Source organism: Armigeres subalbatus, chromosome 2 (genome assembly GCF_024139115.2).
Source record: "Armigeres subalbatus isolate Guangzhou_Male chromosome 2, GZ_Asu_2, whole genome shotgun sequence".
Classification (NCBI taxonomy): Eukaryota; Metazoa; Arthropoda; class Insecta; order Diptera; family Culicidae; genus Armigeres; species Armigeres subalbatus.
In genome coordinates, this window is record NC_085140.1 from 165,376,450 (window position 1) to 165,390,035 (window position 13,586).

Here is a 13,586-nt window from a genome sequence, read left to right on the forward strand (position 1 = left end):
CCGGTCAAACGATTATCTTCAAGAACTTCAACGACGACAACGTGACTTCACGACGACTAGTATCAAGGTGGGCGCTTTGGTGTAATCGTTGACGACCATCTTCCACCACTTCAGTGGAATCTTGCACGTATCTTAGAATTGCATCCAGGGAAGGACGGCCACGTGCGAGTGGTTACCTGAAGACCAAGGACACGATCATCAAACGAGCGGTGAAGTATTTGTGCTTGTTGCCGCTGACGAGGAGAGAGAAACACATCTGAAATTTGAAATTAAGTCATTTCAACGGCCGGGAAGATGTTGATCATACAAATATTTGTTTCCGTGTCAATGAAACTCTGTAACGCATTATTTTCACCCTATTAACCTAAATATTTTGAGTGTAAAAGCGGAAATACATCAGTTCAAATTAAGCTCACGTTTGGGTTGCGTTTTTATTTAGCTTACGCTGAGCCCCTTCGGTTTATACAGTCCACTTGACTCTTGGAGCTACAGTGACTTTGATTAAAACTAAGTAGAATTAGCTAAAACGTGGAAAGTGATCCTTTAGTATTCGAAGTTGCGCTATTTTGTAACCGCCAACTTTAGTTCAACAATACCTGTAGTTTGGCGGCCAGTAGTGACATTGTTCGGGAAATCATTTTGTTCTGGTGGAATTATTCGAAGAATTGACCAGTGCATGATGACGCAGGTTGACAGTTCACAGAGCTTGTTTAGGACTTTGTCTCCTGGAGCAGCTTCCGGAAAACTGTTTTGGATTAATTAAGAATATTGTTGTCTGCTGTGGATTTATAGTAGAATCAAAGCATATCACTAAAATATCCGGATCAAAAGATTTCGAACGAAAATTACGGATTTTTATTTTCAGCTAATCGATTTTAATTCTAACACCCTGTAAACAAGCTCTGTGAACTGTCAAATAATTGAGGTTAAGTCAAGATCTTGCATTGGTCTATTGCAGCTAAATATCAGTGAGCATTTCTGTTAAAGCACAATAGAGAGACAAGTAGTGGAATATATTTGAGGGCCATCTGAAAGCAGGAAATGAGAAAGTCTCTAAGTTGATGTGCGATTGGTGAGATTACTAGAGAGCCGCTCTACTCCGTGGTTTGTCAGAGATTGGAGAGGAGAGATGTAACTTGGAGAGGACGACGCTGGAAAAGTGAGCAGCATTGATTGTCGGTAGTGATAGCAAACTACTGAATCAACCTCCCGTGGACTGTATTAAAGAGATAGTAAAGCCAGCCGGGCACAGTTGGTTGATTTTCATAACGTTTCATCCGTTTCAGACTGTGCATACACTTTAATTATGCTTCTTTGATCGGCTGGTAGATCACTATGCGTGGATCTAGTTTCAATGATTATGGAGAATGAATATTTTATTTATTTTGAATATTTCGACAGCAATAAGAAAATCTCTTTATTACGCAGTGGCCCAGTAATTTTGAAGAGGTGAAGCTTATTTTTCCGGGAGCTACCATCGCATCAATCGATTATACTCAAATGGGAACAAATTGAAAGAAGGTTAGATAAAACAAAACCTTACATAGGCTGTGAATCGCATATCTGTCCCATCTTTGCTGGGTTTCCTATTCATATGGGACAAATATGCGATTCACGGCAGTGTATAGGCATAAATTTAATTCTCGCATGCAAGGTATTGATGAACCTGCGGAAAATTATGTTTTAGCTCTCAAGTTGTTGGCAAGCCAGTGTGGTTTCGGTGGGCATAAAGATGAGGCTATTAAGGATAAGATTATTTTCGGGATGAGGGATAAAGAGTTAAAACATACTTTATTAATGAAGGATAACATGAAGTTGGAAGAGGTTGAGGAATTGGTTGTACGCACAGAATTGCGAAGCTCAGCAAAAGAGGTAAAAGAGCGGATGATGAACATAGAAGTGTAAACTCTGTCAAATATCGTTTAGGTAATAGAGCTGGCGATAGAGCAATGCGGAATGATAGTGGTAGACCAGTTCAAAATGGAGATGGATGCGGTATCGTAGTCGTAGTAGATCCCCAGATAGAGAATACAAACGGCTAGTAGCATGTATGGTCGAAAGCTTGACAATAGAACGAGAAGGGACTATCCGGAGAACCGGGGTTACAGATCAGAAAATCCGCATGCTAATGTTATTTGCAATTATTGCAAAAAGAGGGTCATGAAACGAAATTGTTTCAAGCTTACACATCGTCGTACGGTCAATTTTGTAGAAAAGAAGAAGAAGAAGAAACCGAAGAGCAAATTGAAACTTATGATTTTAAGCGGTTAAATATCAGAGACTCGGAAGAAGAGGAACATGCTTATCCATGCATGATGATTTCTGGCAGGAAGAAGACATAATTAGCCGTGTCTTGTAGAAGTGATGATTGAAAGTAACAGAATAAAATGAAAATTGATTGTGGGTCGGCAGTCACAGTAATGTATGGCGATGTATAGAAAGCATTTGCCCAAAATCAGGTAGCTTATTGTACCAGTAGATTAGTGGTAGTCAACGGGCAGCAGTTGAACATTTTGTCAAAATATTTGTCAATGAAATGTTAACAATATCAGCATCTAGTTCATCTTATTGTTCTCGACGAAATCGCAGCTTCGTTCCGCTATTTGGTAGGAAATGGTTAGATCTTTTCTACCCAGGATGGAGAAATGTTTTCGAAGCTCCGTAGCTGTTAAAGTTGAACGACGATCAGCAACATTCACATGGGGTTTGAGGCGGATCTTGTCCTTAAAGAGAAGAGACCGGTGTTCCGAAAAGCCTACGAGGTGCCCTTTAAACTGAAGGATAAAATCATTGAGCACTTGGAGTCTTTGGAAAGACAGAATATTATAACACCAATTCAGATACAACATCAAGGCTCACAGAAATCAACTACGCATCATTCCATTACGACCAACGGGGACAAAAATTCATGTGCCGATTCAGCAGAGAAACGATCCAGGAAAACAAGCGATTCGGATGAAGAGTTCTATGATTTCAGATACCCTGCAGTGCCGACAGATATTGATGATGCTTAGACGTACTCAAAACCAAGTGGCTTAGTCCAATTGCAACGAGGAGTCACACTAAATCAAAGCGAAATAATGATTAATCAGCAGCAATTCAAAAGAATTCTCAGCAGCAATGAGGCATATTGTGTCATCATTGGGTCCTAGAACCAATCGAAAGAAGAAGAAAAAGTGTGACGATGAAGTGAAATGTAATAGAGAAATGAAAACTTTCAAGTTCGATTTTAAGTTTGATAATAAGTAGTAAATTTCAGAATTAGATTAAGATTATTTCATGTTTTACCATGAATTCGAAAATTTGGTATTTTTTATGAACTTAATTCGAATAAAGTGAAGTCATGATAGGGTACTATCAAATTCAGAAATTAAATTAATTAGATATTTACATTTTAAATATGTGAACTGATTACATGTAACACATCATTATATTGAAATCTTCAGGGAAAGAACTGTAGTATTCCATCGAACAAGTGCAACCCTGTTACCTTTTTTATAAGTGTTATACAGCTCAGAGACTTGAATAAAGGGATCGAAGTGTGTCTTTCGATTGTAGACAGTGAGCAAACTAGACGTGTTTAGCTTTGAGTGGATAATCCGAAAAACTTATAAATTATTTCAGAACATTATAACAACCTTTTCTTGTACAACTCAACCAAATATTCGAACGATAAACAAACAATTCTCTTTTGTTCAAAAATATTTTAAATCAGATGCACTTAAAATTTGAAACTCTCGCAAGTCGTCCGAAATCTAACTTGTAAGAGTTGACGATAACTGGACATAATAGAGATTTTTCAAATCGGCTCTTTCACCATTCGGGTTCACCATCGCCTCTAAGCATTTAAAAACTCACATATTTTGTTGTTATGAAAGAAATGTAATTAACCATTATTAGTACATCATTTGATGCTACCCCAGATTGAGTCATTTAGAGAACATTTAGAATCTGAAATGTTTTCTATTTATTTATTTTTCAAATTAAGTGAAAACTATACCTGTAACTGAAAACATCATTATTAACGAAGATCTAATAATGATGTTGAATAAAAGTCGGGAAAATGAAATACAAAACATGTTATGTTCAGAAAGCTATGATATGTTTTGAAAAACATAGCAATTGTTCAGAAAAGAAGTTTCATACTACATTCTCACAACTTGCTGATAACATGTCGATTTTTGACATTTGTTTGGTTTTTTGAGATGTTTCGTTTTACATTTTCACAACATAAAACATATCTACAGGAAGATTTTACGAACAAGGTCTGAACATGTTCATTTTTGACATTTGTTTTGTAAGAATATATATCCTAATGATAGCAGTTTAGCTAAAAGATGCATTTTGAACGTAATCAACATCTTTAAGATCAATGTAATAAACGTTCTTCATCGACAATGTTGTTTACCGAGAACTCGCCATATTATTTTTCCTTAGCAGATTCGAGAATATGTTTACATATCAGTTTCAAAATTATGCTTTGCATAGTTATATTTTCTTCAATCAATGGCGCATGAATTTAGAGAAGTAAATGAAAAGTTAGCCAATGAAACATGAGCCGCATATAATGTTTTGACGACTGAAACAAATCTGATTTATTTCTTCAGTTTGTATATATTTATAATTTTTATTAAAATGGTGTTCATCATTTCATGCATGCTTGGTTTCATTCGTTTTGTGTATAAAATTTATTTGTTTTGGTGTTGGCATTATTGTTTTGGTGTTCAATTTGACAGAACCATGTTGAAAGTCGGTTATTGAAAACATCCTTAGAACTTAAGTTTAGTCTTGTGAATGTGCAATCAAAAACAAGGTTGTGACTTAAAGATGTTGAAAATATCGATAATTTTTGCGCTGTTTGGGTCGTGTGAAAATAATCGCAGTTTCATACCAAAACGTAACAAACTCATATGTTCGAAAGATGTATTTTTACACTCATACAACAAACGTGTTACCGGTAATTTTTCTCTGTGTAGATTGGTTTTGATTATTCGAAAAAACATCGTTTGATGTCTCTTTTGAAAACTCAAACAAGTTCAATGTCGTTCTTGATGCTGAATTGTTTTCAGGCCTGGTAGCGGGTCACTTTTTGTACTTGGTCACTTTCTTCGGCTAGTCACTAAAGTCTCTTACCCTTCTTACACCCTAAGAAGGGTATAAAGATCGCTTGAAAAACGACTTTTATCCGAGGCTCGAGACCCAAGTTGTATATATACTAATCAACTCAGTGACGAACTGAGCACATGTATGTATGTGTGTGTGTGTGCGTGGTATGTGTGTGGTTACAAAATCTCACATCAAGATCTCAGCGTCCGTGGACGATTTGCACGATTTTAACACTAAACGAACGCTATGACTTTGTATGTCAAGTTCATTTTTTTGTAATCGGACATTTGGTTCCAGAGATATGAGAAATACGAACATGAAGTGTATTTCAGAAAACTAACAAAAATAATGTCATATAAATATCTCAGCCGTCTGTAAACCAATTTGATGATTTTATCTTTAAACGAAAGCTATGACTTTGCATTGAACCCATTGTGTTTTGTTTTGCAATTAGACATTGGTCTGGAGATATCTCTGAAATACGAACATAAAGCATTAGACGTATCAACTTCACACATTGGTAAATATGTCCCATCAAGATCTCAGTCGTCCTTGGACGATTTGTGCGATTTTATTTAAACGGAAGCTATGTTTTGTCATTGGACCCATTAATTTTTTTCTGCATGGAAATTCGGTTTCAGAGATATCGTGAAATACGAATATGAGACATATTTTCAGATTAAGAAGAATTTACACCAATATCTCAGCCGTCTATGACCCGATTTGAACTCTTTGGGCTTAAACAGAAGCTGTAATATTGCCATTTAAGGCAGCAAATCAAATCTGCAGTCTTTTGTATTTTTAAAATTGTTAAATTTCCAGAAATATCCTTTTATCCCTTTATTTATGAAATCGATATGCATGATGATATCATATTTTATACTCATTGAAGGTCATATAAGAAATTGTAATATCAGCACACACAACCATTCAAAAGTGTAAGAAGGGTTGCGTTCACTGTAGGTGGATTAAGTCGGATTTTCGGCCTCAAGTCACTAAAGCCACTTTTTTCGCAAAAGTCACTATTTTCAACTATTTTAAAACTATTGACTAAGATTTTTTTATAAAGCTTTATGTATCCATCGTATCCATCCATTGTTCATGGTGGAAATAAAATTACGGATCTTGGATAAATGATCACTCTGAAACATCGCCAGCCATTTAACTCGCTGCTCTTATTGGCATTTTCACCAGTAGCTAATTGAAGTGTTTTACGTCACAATTAAATATAAATTGGTATATGTACAGTTATGCAAGCAAGAGACCTGTGGTTTCCAATTTTTTAAACTCATACATTATGCAGTAGGGGAAGGTGGGAGACTTGATTCTCCCTGTTTTACGAAGAACTAAATTGCCCATGATCACATGTTTGTAACACTCGCATTTTTGTTCATTTTGTAAAAAGCCTGTGAATCATTCACAAAGCTCAATTAAATGCATCTAATCCCACAACAGTAAAATAGGCTTTACTGTCTTGCTTATCTGTGGTAAGCTGAAATGATTGAGTTTGTGGGAGGATTGACAAAGATTTACAAAATCAACCAAAAATACATATTTGGGTAAAATCCGTTTCCAGAAATGAGAAAGTAATTCATGATTCCATGAATCCGTCGTGTTTTCATGCTATGCACATCATGAATATAAATCATGATTTCATGATATATTTTCCGTAACGCAAACCAATGCGTTACAATTTTGTTTAGATCGACAGAATAATAAAAGTTCAACAGGGATTTGAACTCGAGTACACTGAGCGAGAGTCCGCGTGCTACCTCTCAGTCGTTCTCACTTCTTGGGAATGAAGTGTTCGAATATAATCCGGTTATGCATACTGTCGACTGATGAGGATTGCCCGCATAGTTACAAACTGTACATGGATATTTTCCTGTGCGGTCGACAATCAGTATCCTTACTGTTGACAACTGTAAATGAACAATGTCATATAAAGTTTTAACAGTTTGGTAGGTTATTTGACAAATAACAATATGTTGAATGGTTGTAGTTATGTCACCATAAAAATCGTCTGTTTCGCGCAAAATTTTCGCTCAACAGTATGATAAAATGTTGACATATAATGCAGGAAATAAAGAAATTTTTGAGACAACATGTTATATGTTAACATTTAGTGATGATGTCGAGCAGTTATGGTTGAATCGATCGGTATTCGATAACCGCAACGTAAACTGTGAAGCTATATCTTACATCGTAATAATGATTCTGACCATATAACATGTTGTTTTTCATTATGCGGGTGCCTAGTACCATGAATAATGTTCCTGAAATCATGAATTATAATCATGGTTTCATGAACTGACCTGATTCATGATTTCATGATTTTATTCATGCCTGTGTAAGCATTTGTTTTCTGTGGGCAGTAAAGTAGTATTGAAGCGTATTTTATAATAGATCCTCTAAATAAATTATCGTTATGTGGGAGTTATTTTTAATTGACAACCTTATTTACTCTATTATTTACTGTGTTTTGTTCCTCCTGAAGATGTTTTAGTGGCCAAGCAAATTAGAACAATTCCTCCCAATAATGACCAAATGCTATCATTTTTCACAGCACAATCCATAAACATGCTAAATGATCTTCACTGAAAAAATGCCATCATTCTACCACAATTTCAGGATATTTGGATTTTGAGTTGTTGCCTCGATTTGAGGAGACTTTATGCCTCATTAGGCATCCATATAAAAATTTGCCTAAAAATTCAAGAAAAAATATATTTATTGAGTAGATATCATAGAAATGCGATCAAGTCTCCCCAACTTTGAAGATTGCATGTCTGAATTCTATAGCAAAAATCGTTCAGAATACGACAGCAAGTCGGAAAATCGGCATATTTTGGAGTAAAATATTTAAAAGTTTGAGAGCATGGTCCTCATTACAAGCAAGAGGTCGAGCGTTCAAACCCAGGCTCATTCTACATGAATCTTCATAATTTTGGTATCGTTTTCAACCAAAACGATCCTACTGTTGTTTATGTCTCATCAAAATTCCAAAACATCCGTGAAACCCATGATAACGTAGAGTTCTGCATCTTTCTTAAAGTAGGTGTTCAGCTAATCCAATGATCGTAATTTTCACCATTCACGAGAAGAGAATGTTCATTCACGCAGATTTTCGCCGAGAAATAATTTTCAGGAAAAAACAGTTTGTACTCACGGAATCCAAATTTCGAAGTACTGTGATGCTTATAATTTTACGCATACTGCGACGAGCCAATCTGATATTATAAAATGACAGTTGTGCGTTGCTTCTTAATCGAGTGGTGCCCTTGAAAACGGAATACTTTCAAATTTTGATTCCGTGAGGAGTGTCCTAAGAGTGATAACCATATTTCGCTCACTCACTTGGCGTAAAATTTGATTTCCTTGAAAAAGTTTTGAGTTGTCTGCTTTTTACTGATTTTGATTAAATTTTCCGTGGGGTTAAAGAGAGGGCAATTTTACTTAGTCTCTAGTGATAAAAGTTAGCAAGACGATTTTCGTTTCTCCTCTGAGTTCGTTCTAAGAGAAAAGAGTGGTGAGGAAAGGTGTCTCCACAAATTACGAAAAATAATCTTCCCTCGACCCAAGAACGCTTGATTTCGTCTCATCGAACTTGCAATTGAAATTGAAGTCACTATTTGGTCACTTTTCTGCAACTGAAAGTCACTATTTGGTCCCTTTTTCGTCAGCTTTCACTAAAGTCACTATTTTGAGTGGCTTCTGGTCGCTACCAGCCCTATGTTTATGGTGCATTCTCATCTGGAGAAAAAAGAAAAACAAACCGTTTCCAATCATCGAAGTATGAACGGAAGCGTGCCCGGTCCAGGGGGGAGTAAGGCCCATTAATGATGAGTGCAGCGGCGCGTTTTGACAGTTAACTCCATTCTTTTCTTTCTCTTTTCTTTTCTTTCCCAGTTTTAACTGCGAGGTTTCTAAGCCAGATTACCATTTTGCATTCAGAGAATGAGGCTAACACGATGACAGCATGGCTTAGAACCCTCGCAGTGAATAACTGTGAAGTGCTTAAACACTAAGTGCGAGGCGGCTCTGTCCCAGAGTGGGGGTATGTAATGCCAATAAGAAGAAGAAGAACTCGAATTTGGCAGATACAGTTCTCATGGTTGATATTCATTGTTTCGGGCCATTTGACCGAATGTCTTTTGGAAAAACTTAGATTACTAGTAGTGAAAAGTAAGTAATGAGAAGTAACTAGTGATGCGTGAAGGAGGGAGGGAGAATTGAGAAGTGGGAAGTGAGTAATGAGTAGCGAGAAGTGAGAAATGAGAAGTGAAAAGTGATAAATGAGAAGTAAGAAGTGAGATGTGACAAATGGAAAGTGGGATACAAGAGCTGAAAATTGTGAAATTAATTTATATTCCTACCAAATTCCTTCTTTTTTCTTTATTGTTCCTTTTCTTCTTCCTTAATCTTTTGCCTTCTTTCTTGTTCCTCCTTACCTCTTCATGCTACTTTCTCCCGTCTTCCTTTTCCTTCACCCTTACCTCTTATCTTTTCCCCCTACTTTCTTCCTTTTTCCTTCTTATATATTCTTTCTTCCATCTCTCTTCTTCTTTCCTTCGTTCTTCTCAATTCTTCCTTCGTCCTCCTTCCTCATTTCTTCTTTATTCTTGCTTCTTTTTTCTATATTATATTTTGCCACTCTTTTTATTTTTTACTTCGCAATTATCGCATCTCACTTCTCACCATTCACTCCTCACTTCTCATTTGTTGCTAAAAACATCATCTAGTTTGTACATTACCTGTTTAGCAGTACTAACTTTTCACTACTCTGTACTCACTGGAACATCTCAATCCTCACTTCTTAGTTCTCACTTTTCGCCATTCACTTCGTACATCTCACTCTTCACCATATTTCTACATGATATGAGAAGTGTTTGGATGGCCTTATATGCCCAATCTATAAGAAAGGGCACAGACCAGAGTGTGCCAATTACAGACCGATCACCCTTCTGAACTCGGTACAAAATCCTGTCGCGTATCCTGTTTAACAGACTGAGTCCGCTTGAGGAGTCCTTCATCGGCGAATACCAGACAGGTTTTCGTGGGGCCGATCAACGACGGATCAGATGTTTATTTGCGAATGATCTTTGATAAATTCCGGGAGTACAACTTGCAGACTCACCATCTGTTCATTGATTTCAAAGCAGCGTACGATTCAGTGAAGAGAAATGAGCTGTGGCAGATAATGTCCGAACATGGTTTTCCTGGCGAAACTGATTAGACTGATACGTACAGCACTGATGGCTTGAAATCAGGATTCATTGCAGACGAAGTATCAATCTCGTTATGACCTTAGACGGATTAGAAGAATGATGCACTTTCGAATTTATTGTTGATATGCACTGCGCTCTGGAGATCTGGTGTGACGGAAACGAAATTTGCTCTATACAAAACTCTGATTCTAACAGTGGCTCTTTATGGACAGCTTTCGGGGTTTTCGAGCGAAAAGTACAATGCTCGGAGGGAAACTAGAAAATGGTGTGTGACGCAGACGCATGAATCATGAGCTGTATCAAGATACAAAGAAGAAAATATTGTGAATCGTTTAAAATGCGACAGACTTCATGGGCATTACTTAGTGCGAATGTCGGAAGAAAGAATAGCGAAAACATTCAACAGAGAACCAGATAGGGGCCGGCGATTCGTGAAGGCCACGAACACGCTGGCTGCACGCGGTGAATCGACCCGAGGACCCTGAACGATCGGGAAAACTGGAGAACATCGCCCAAGATCGACGATTATGGAGCCTTCAATACACCAGGCATAGATGTATCGAAGCTGTAGCCAACCAGGCATCCAGGTAGGTATGAGAAGTGTTTGATATTTTGAAAAAAAATATTAATGTGTTTCCATCGCGATACCTCCTCCAACTCGATGGTCCTTCAATATTAAAAAAATTAATTGTTCAACACCGCTTCGTCTGTTTTGCTCTTCGGATGCTTCCATGGCGAGAGTTAAGCATCCGTTGTCAATTAACTAATCTTGAATGTATATTGTTTACAATTGGGAGGCACATTGTCCGACTGGGGCAGTAGGGACTATGTCCAAGGGCTTAACGACCCTCCCCAAGTAGCACCAGGTAGGTAGTGCGCTGTGTTCCGCTGAACGAGAACAGCGCATCCCTCTAAGTTAGGGTTTAAGTATTGTCGACGTAACGGTAGAATCCATTTAGAATTGAAAGAGGTAATTCCGTACCGAACGTACTGCTGAAGTTTTAATTTCAAACTAAATGATGCGTTGTTAAGCGCACCTTTACGCAAATCGACGAACTACTTCCGATTTTGGCAGATTTTCCGTATTCGAGAAAATTCATCTTCGGTAGTAAAAGTTCACTTAATTTTTACCGGATAGACAATAACATTATGGGGAACTGGATTCGGAATATTACTAATGCACCATGCACCTATGAATCTGATTCATAACAGCTATATGCTCAAGGTGTTAGAAACTCTGACTCACCAAATTGTGTTGATCTGTTCTTTACGTGTTTTTCTGCGTTTCGAAACGTTAGAATCGAGAAAGGCATCATCATCTCTGGGTTGAAAATTTGTTTATTGTTGTATTTTAGAACTAAGTCAACAATTGACAAAACGAATGTGACCCCTCTGCATAATAACAAAGAAACATATATATTTGGTTTTAAGAAGACATTATATTTCAAGTCATGCCATCGTCATAGTACAATGACTTATTAAAAATAAATGTCAAATTTCTACGTCGAACAGTTAGTACTTCACTATTTTTTAAACAATAGTGATGTCTTTAGGTCTTATAATCTTTTGTGGCTTATAGATTTTTTACTATCAAGAACAAATTATTCAACTAGCTAGGAATGGTGGTAGCTTAACGACGAATTTCGTCATTTATGAAGTTAAGATTGAATCACCGATATTAAGTCTTTACAATATCCTCACAACGTATTTTAATTTGTACCGCTACCAATAGATCTAAAGCCATTAATCTCGTTCTAGTACTAGAAAACCTTAACCTTTATTATCGAAGAACGAAAACAAAAAATATATTGAAATGCTCAATCAATCATAATAAATCATCGCGCGGTCGACGCTAAAATTAGATGGCAAAAGGTAGAATAGCCTGACCTCTTTGGGATAACTTCTTGAAATCTTCTTGTAGTCTTTGTGCTTTCCGATGGCCCATACCGTCATCTGGTACATGCCGGCGGTGAACAGGCGCCGGAACGCAGGTAGTCATCACGAGAACGATAACCAGGACAGAAACTGTACGTGTAGTTGGACAGGAGACGAAGCTGGAAGTAATAATAATAAAAGTTACATCATCGAAACCTAATCGTAAAAGTTGTGCAGCTGAACTTACTTGAACAGTTGAGTCCAGCGATTGCCATCTGGTTTTGGAATTTTACGAACTGTGGAACCTGCTGGTCTTTAGATTTCAACATGTATGGAGAAATTCGCCCAATTCACTAACCTGAAAATACAATTGTAGTAATGATCAAATAACTCACAGGAGGTGAGATCTCAACTTACAATGAATCCCTGCAAGTCCCGGTAACAGAATCGTGTGTTTGTCTGGTGAAGAGAGGGTGGTTCACGATACGCAACGTAACCGGCAAACGCCCAATAGTATCCACAGTTTTTGAAGAGATTAACGGCATTGTAGCGTGGGAGAAGCGATGAACGAAGAGCGTTCCTGCAAGCGTTTCGCATAATGTGCAACCCAGCAGATCGCAGCAACGCTGTAACGACATTGGAATGATGAAACATTTTTAGATTCTGCAAGATTGGAAGTGATTAGCTGTGACCGAGTCCAATGGAGAAGAATACATCATTATGTGTAGAACCATCAAAGACTAGTGAGTAAGAAGCCTGCCTGTAGACTGTCATCTACCGTGTGGGAATAAAAAAGAAAAATATTAGCAATTTTTTATAGTAATCCATAACTGATTTTGAACTCATTCGAACCAAAAAGGTGTTTTGCTAAATACGGAAAAGGTAGTATCAAGGGTAGTATCTTCACTTCATTCAACGTCTATACGGGGAAGGCTCGACAGGGTGTAAAACAAAAATTTCCAAATTCGAAACCGTCTCAAACTTAGAAAGATTTTTACCGTTATCTAATAGTTTTTATCTTCGGTGATTTCGGGATTTTTATCAATCGACTCGGAAACTCACCGGCAATATTCCAATTCCATGGAGACTATTAAACCATTCAATACTGTTAATTCAACTCTTACATAGCGCGATTTAAGCATTATTGATTGTCTACTTTTCTGGTATCACCCATTAACGAGTTCAATAATCGTGAGTTTCAGGAATTACTCATTATTAACCACGGGTGAGCATGGTGTATATATGGGCTGGCTCCAGCTGCTGAACAGTGTGGTCCCTCACATAGTGAGAGGTGCTGCTAAAGCTAGATTTGAGTGTCGCTTGAATAACTATTAAAGATCTTTAATAAAATAAAAAAAAATTGAGTTTATATACAAG

At 37.2% G+C, this 13,586-nt stretch overlaps 1 pseudogene; it reads right to left on the reverse strand.

Annotated features, from left to right (window-relative positions):
• Positions 1-12,192: 12,192 nt before the first annotated feature.
• LOC134209353 (probable very-long-chain enoyl-CoA reductase art-1) lies at positions 12,193-13,291 on the reverse strand (annotated as a pseudogene).
• Positions 13,292-13,586: the final 295 nt, after the last annotated feature.